This window comes from Paroedura picta, chromosome 4 (genome assembly GCF_049243985.1).
Source record: "Paroedura picta isolate Pp20150507F chromosome 4, Ppicta_v3.0, whole genome shotgun sequence".
Lineage (NCBI taxonomy): Eukaryota > Metazoa > Chordata > Lepidosauria > Squamata > Gekkonidae > Paroedura > Paroedura picta.
The window spans coordinates 60,596,501-60,603,837 of record NC_135372.1 but is presented as its reverse complement, the minus strand read 5'-3'; positions in this window follow the sequence as shown (position 1 = coordinate 60,603,837).

Here is a 7,337-nt window from a genome sequence, read left to right as displayed (position 1 = left end):
CCAACTTGTCCCTCTCTCTACATCCTCTTGGAGACAAATGCTTTAATTAAAACCAACTCTCCTTACCCCATTTGCCAAACTCCTCCCTGCTTCCCCTCTCATAGTCAGCTATATGCTTTCCACTTGATCGTAGTTCCAGCTTTTTTTGAAACAGTGATGCCATGGAAAAATGTACATCTTCAGAGGTAGCGAGGTATGAGCAATAGTGATGTTATCAAACCTAAGCTTTATTCCTTTAAGAATAGAAAATGTATCATTTGCAACTTGCTGATATACAAAATTCTACTATTGGACACAGTTATGAAACATGTCCCCTTAGTTTTGTTCACATGAAACTGCAAATAACACTATGCCAGAGACAGCCGTAAACTTCTGGATCCACCATGTTACATGAGCCATGTGAGAAACAGGACTCCCAGAAACTATTTCAGGGGGTGACAGTGGGGGAGGGAAATGGCAAGTGCTGCTCTGTTTTGGGAGTGGATCTTGATGGATACAAGCCCAAATGTCAGAATAACTGTGAACAAATGTACCCACATTTGAGCAACAAACTTGAAAAACTTTCAAAATACTGAAAACATTATGTTTGCAGCATACACAGAGATTGTTACTGCAGAATGCTGGAAAGTTTTACATAAAAATAATCATAGAAAACATTTTGAATAATACCTTGGTTTTTAATCATTACATTTATTCCGTAAAATAACATATTTACTACATGGAAACATGCTTGTGCAGTTTCCCTCTTTCTTTCTTTCTTTCTTTCTTTCTTTCTTTCTTTCTTTCTTTCTTTCTTTCTTTCTTTCTTTCTTTCTTTCTTTCTTTCTTCTCTGTCCTACCTCTGCTAAAATAAAAGGGACTATCCAAAGGTAAGAATGCACATACACATAATTGAGATAACAGGGTAGACTTGCTTTACTATGTTGGGAATTGGAAGGAGATAGGAGGAGGTTGAGTATATATAATTGAGTATATGGGGGAAAGCATCTCCATATATTTAATGGGACAGGAAAGTGAGCAAGCGAGCGAGCAAGCAGAAGACTTGACACATATTTTGGTGTTCACATGAAACAGCAAATAAACACTACTGGAGACAGACATAAACTTCTGCACCCACTATGTTACGTGAGCCATCTAAGAAACAGGGCACCCTAGTCAAAAATTGGTCCTAGAAGCTACTAACAAATACAACTGAATTTTACTTTCATGAAGATTGACCCCCACTGATCTTTAAAACAGCACCAAACAAACCCAAAGGCTCTTAAAATGGTGGGGCACCACTACTCCATCTGGTGGAGAAAAGATTCCCCTTGCTGAATTTGCCTAGACTCTAGAAACAAGGGTTCTGTCTGTGCCTTTATTACGTGATTGTCATATTGGTGCTTTGTGGCTGTTGGTTAGCAAGAACAAAAAAAACCCTCCTGTGTTGAGTCAGTTAAGGTCAGAGGAAAAGTGGGTGAAGTATTACTCATGCCATTCTGGCAAGGTTCCTGTTAATTAAAAGCAGCCCTTTTATTCATGTGCCAATCAGATAACAGCTGTTGCTGGCGTTCAGAGTGGGCTCTAGCTCAAGTTGGAAATCTAAAATTATTATTGTTAGACATTTTATATGCAAAACTCGGGGCACTTAACATATGTCAGTTGTTCTTCCATTGCTTTGCAACGACTGCTTCCTCTGCCAGCCCAATGTAGCCTTTATCCTGCTATAGGGGATGATCTTTATTAGCACCAATTGGTCAGTGACTGTGACATTACTGCAAAAGCCCTGCCCCTGCCCTTTTGTCCCATCATCCATTTGCATCTGAAATGAAAACAAGGCTATCTTTCCACTTTGTGATTAGTGGCTTTGTTATCCTTATGTCCAGTGGCAGTGAGCAAACCAACATGTAAAACTGATCACCACTTTATAGCAGGACAAGCTTGTCCTTCCCTTTCTTGGAATGAGGAGTTGAGAGTAACTGGCTCACACATGGAAAACCCATGACAGTGATCATTTCCAAATAAAGAACCAATGTAGAAAGGACATTTAAAAAGTGGTGGACATGGCCAGGACTCATTTCATATCGCATCACACAAGACAAGTTAAAATCTTGAAGATACACCTGCAGAATGATTAAGGAATTTCTTGGATACACCCCCCCCCCCCGCACACACACTAAATTTTTATTTGGATAATTTCTTAGTCATCTTTCCAGCAAATTGCTTGAGGTGTTTTAGCATTCCAGCATGTGTAAAATGGTACAAACAACAATCCACAATGTATAATAAGCCAACAGAATGCAAAACAGTCAAGGACAGGCATATGCATGATATGGTACTGACTTTGTGGAACAGACCCCCTCCCCCCAATGTCATGATAATGTTTGTGTTGAATTAACAGTTAAAACACTATAGTAACACATATTTTTCTGGCTTTGTTATGGCTTATGAAGTAGACAAAGGCAAGCCGATTGGTTAACTTTGAAGATATTCATAAAAGGTGTTGGGAAAACAGCAGTTTAAAAGGATGAAAGGCCTTAGGGCAACTAATTTCTACAGGAGCCATTCTCTTTGTGGTTCAAACCCATAGTTTTGGTGCTAAGAGAAATGCAAAGTTGCTCCCCTTTTCTGATCCAGGGGATCCCCCGCTCTGCCCCTTCAGTTACTGGAATAAGGCTCAGACATAGAGCATGAGCAAAGTCAATATCCTGGGAAAGCTGCTCAGTTTAGTAATTTGTGGTGTGAGTCCTTTACCCTGCTGGCGAATACAATCCCGTTGTTATATTCCTTTTAGTCCTCCCATTTCTTTTCTTTCTCCTCCCTCGCCTTTCACTTTTTTTTAAGTCCTGAGGAGAGAAGGAGCCTTTGTTTTGCACAGCTTCCAACCAGCAGAAACCAGTTGATAGCTCCTAAGGCGAAAGCAATACACTTTTGCTGACCTGTTTGTCTCTGACAGTACACCTCCAACACCCTCCATCTGCCTGTGGATCCAGTTTCATGTCACTCTCTTTCTGCTTATCTCGGACAGCGATGCTTAATATCATAGTATGTTCTTGCTATTCTCCGTGCTGGCAACAGCAGAGATAAAATCGCCTCTTGTCCAGGACAATACTGCGTGTGCTGGCTTGCTTTTGCAGCAAGTTTTCTATTGCAGAAACTTTCCATTACTTGCCTAGTTATTCTGTCACCAAACTGCTATTTTTTTCTGCACACAGAATGTGATGATTACTTATGCTTTTGTATTTCATATAAATATCATTTATATCGACAGAACTGATGCATCATTAAAGATAATGGGTTGGATTCTAGACTCTGCTAATGGTAGAAGCTTCTGCCAGCACAAGCTTTTTGTTGGCAGACTACAATCCCACAAGAAAAACTTTCGTGCCTGCAGAAGGCTCTGAGATTTCTGAAATGGGAGTATAAGATCTAATCAAGTAAGTATCAATGATTCTAATGTTCTGATCGGACTCTGTAAGGAAACATGTCATGTGTGCAATCTTAATGAGGCATTTCTTTTTCCTGACATTGTTGGTTTATATATCTTGCCTCTAACTGCCCAAAGGAGTCTCAAAGCAGCTTGCAATCGACTTTCCTTCCTCTCCCACAACAGACACCCTGTGAGGTAGGTCAGGATGAGTGAGAGATAGACTGCTCTGCAAGAACAGCTTCTAAGCGGGGCTGTGACAAGCCCAAAGTCACCCAGCTGGCTTCATGAGGAAGAGTGGGGAATCAAACCAGGCTCTCCAGATTAGAAGTCACCACTCTTAACCACTACACCAAGTGATGGCTCTCAGCGATGAGGCAGCCTAAAGCTGAACCTTATATATGATTAATAGCACAGATCTATGTACTATGGAATTACGATAAAGTAGTAAAAGATTTATCTTGATATGTACTGGACCTAATGTTGATGTTCTTGTATAATTGGTGGTTTTGTCTATTTTATGGTATTTTGATTACAATTTGTTTACTATTTTGTTCTGGAATAAAGAGCCATCTCCATCTTATTATTTATTCACGCTGCCTTTCAATAGGAAAAGAGCATTTTATTGGCTCACCCATTCATCTCTAAGCTCCACTTCAGTGGTCTAGGAAGATTTTAGGTTGTTTTTTTTTTGGGTGGTCGTGGTTGGAAACATGGAGAGTTGAAGCCAGATGATTCCTACTGTACACAGTATATGTGAGGTAGTGGTGTGGTTAAAGAGTGAATACTAAGATGCAGGAGACTGGGGTGTATTATACATCATGGAAAACTCACAAAAAGACTGCCAAAAATGTTTTAATTTTTTAATTCTAGCGTGGCACCTTTTTAGCAGTGTGAATGCTGCTCAGAGTTCTGACAGTGTTTTATCAGCGAGTTTCTGAAATTAGCTTTACGACTTTTCTTGTGTTATGGCACTGAGAACGGTCTTTTTTGATACACAAATATCTGCATATTTTTGGTCTCCTCCCCTTTTCTGCTCACAGTCCTTCATTTACCAATGGGAGCTTGAGTGCCTGCTGCTGATACTTTGTCAGCGATCACGTAAACATACCATTTGCCCTGGTTATCCAGCCAACATTATTGCTATGTAAATTAGTAGAAATTACCCTCTGGTGTGCATTTCCTTCACAGTCTGCAATTTCCGGATCCGAGACAAGGGCAGGCCCATGTAGCGCAAGTTATAGAAGTCTAGTCTGGAGGTGACCATCACATGGATCACCATGGCTAAGTGCTCGGAGGACAGAAAGGGCACTAGTAGCCATGCTTGACAAAGATGCAAAAACACCTGGTGGGATACTTTCTTGACCAGTGCCTCCATGGTCAGTGAGGCATCAAAAGTCACCCCAAGTTCCTGGCCCAGGGCATGGTGGCCCGTCGCACCCCATCCAGGACAGGTAAACACGCTTCCTGTTCTGCCCCCTTCCTCCTCAGCCAAAGGACCGCCAACTTGGAGCGGTTGAGTTTTATCTGCTCAAGCCATCCAGCTATGGCTTCCAAACATCACCAGCCTAACCTTTCTCACAGGGTTATTATTAAAGTAAATCTGACCAAGGAAGAAAGTCAATGGACCTAGACCAAGCTTGTCAGAGGCATGAGGTCACTTCAAAATTTTTTGCATCAACAGCACAGCTGCAATGTGATACCATTTCTAGGGGCTTTCCGCATTCGTCCAAAATAGCACAATGGTTACTAATTGAAATCATTACAGTTTTGCCGTTATGCACAACGTCGTTGACAATCTGCAACACTCCTGAAACCGATCTGCAAAAAGCGCTTCGTTGTAGCGCTTTCAGGGAAATCCCAAAAGGTGGATTCACCCTCCGGAAAGCGCTACAGTCCTGCAACCAATCTGCAACACTAGCGGGAAAGTTCTGTGCGTTACCATTGTTGCGGTTTCTGCAAAGACCCTTCCCCTGGCTCTCTCCTCTGATCTTCCGGTTAAGCGATCGCCATTTTTTTTCTCCGAGCGAGCGGAGATCAATGCACCGGCGAGCCTTCGTTTACCCAGTGAGGCTTCCCCGGCTGCAGTCCCTCTGTTTAAAGTCACCAAGCACAAGCCCGTTTGCTGGTTTATTTTCACTTTATTTACACACTGTTTTCGGCTGAAAATCGCGCCCGTGAGGGGGGGGATTTTTTTTTTCACTCGGGGGGAGCGTGGCAACGATGAAACGGCAGCTCAAACACCACCTGCTAACTGGATGGGTCTCTCCGTTGCAACGAATCAATGCATATTCGTTGCAACGGGTGTGTTTTAAAAAAAAAAACCTTCCTTAAAGGGAAAGGGGCTGTTTGGGAGCATGATAACGGCCGCTGCTTGACGGCCAGGGGCGGGACACAGCTTGGCAATAGCGCTTCCTGGCTAGCGATTTTTGCAGAGACCAGAACCCTGTGGGAAACGATAGAAACGCAACTGGATTCCACTACAAAGGCAGGTATACGTTACGCCGAATTCCACTATTTAAAATGGCGATTTTTCGTTCAGCAAACAATTTGCTACATGGATCCCGGTGCGGAATGGCCCCTAGTATTTGCTGGAATAGTAGTGTCATCCCTGCCTCCCAAGGAGGTGGACTCTACAGATGCATCCCCATGGACCTCAAGGGGCAATATCATTTTAAAAAATTGCTGAGAGAGTTCACATCCATGACAGCCTGATCCCTCCTTGTGACACTTGCATGTATGAAGATAATGAAAAGCAAATGTCAAAAGACAGTATTTGGAACAATAATTCAGCATACGCAACTATCAACACATAAAGCTCTGAACTGTGTTCTTGTCAGGAATTTCTGGCACTCCTGAAATATTAACTCGTAGCTTGTAGAAAGGAGAGCTTCTCCCTGCAGCTTCAGGCCCTCCAACCCCTCACTTAAAATGGCGGCTTTTTAACTTATAAGGACCACCGAATAGACTCGGGGTTACACGAGGTCTCGCCCAAAGCGCCGGGAATTTCCCGAGCCAAAATTGGCAACCCTGACGAAGCTGGGCAAGGGCATCCGCAGGAAGAAACTTCTTGTAGAAGGCCCTACTTCAAAGGCGTTCCTGTCTAGCTCGGCCTTGAACCCGGAAGCGCGCCTCGTGGAGGAAAAGCGCCTTTCGGAGACGGGACGCGCGGGCGGGCGGAGAATCCCTGCCATGATGTCCTTTTCCGAACGAGTCTCTTGCTCCTACTCCCCCCCCCCTCTTATGTCGGTAAGTGCGGGATGGTGTTTGCTGAAGCAAGGAGCGGCCCAGCCCCGCGGCTTTCGGCCGGCCCTCTTCTCTGACGCCCACGACGTGCCCCATTGGCGTTCTTCGCAGCGTCCTGTGAATGAAGGGCCTCCGGGGGAAGAGGAGGTGGCCTGGCTCCCGGAAGACTGCCCCGCGAAGCACCCCCCTGAGGCAGCTGCATCGCAGCTCTACACCTACCCCCCCCCCTTTATTCACTGAGGTTTATCCAGAATCCATGTAGAGTCCAGCGGCACCTTTCAGGCCGCAGAAGTTTTATTCAAGGGTTGAGCTTTCGCGCGCACGCGCACCTCCTCAGGCACAATATCATGGGATGGAAGTCACCTCGTGCACTGAGGGAAGCGAGCGCCCAGTTGCCTCCTGAATAAGACCGGGGGAGCCCGAAGTCTGCCGCAGTGGCTCCGGCGGTGACTTTCTGGAATTGGGTTCCCGAGGGACACAAGACCTGCGCAAGCTCAAAAGTGACACACAATTAGGGTGCGCTTTTTTTGTGTGGGCTGATCATTTGTACTGATTGATGAGGAGCTCGCCCGGCCAGTAGGAGGCGTTTTGCAGGCTCGTAAGGAACAGGATGAAGAAGAAGATTTTGGAAGACGGGGCGGGGGAGCGAGTAGAGGCAGGTCTGCCGCGGCCACGAGGCACACAT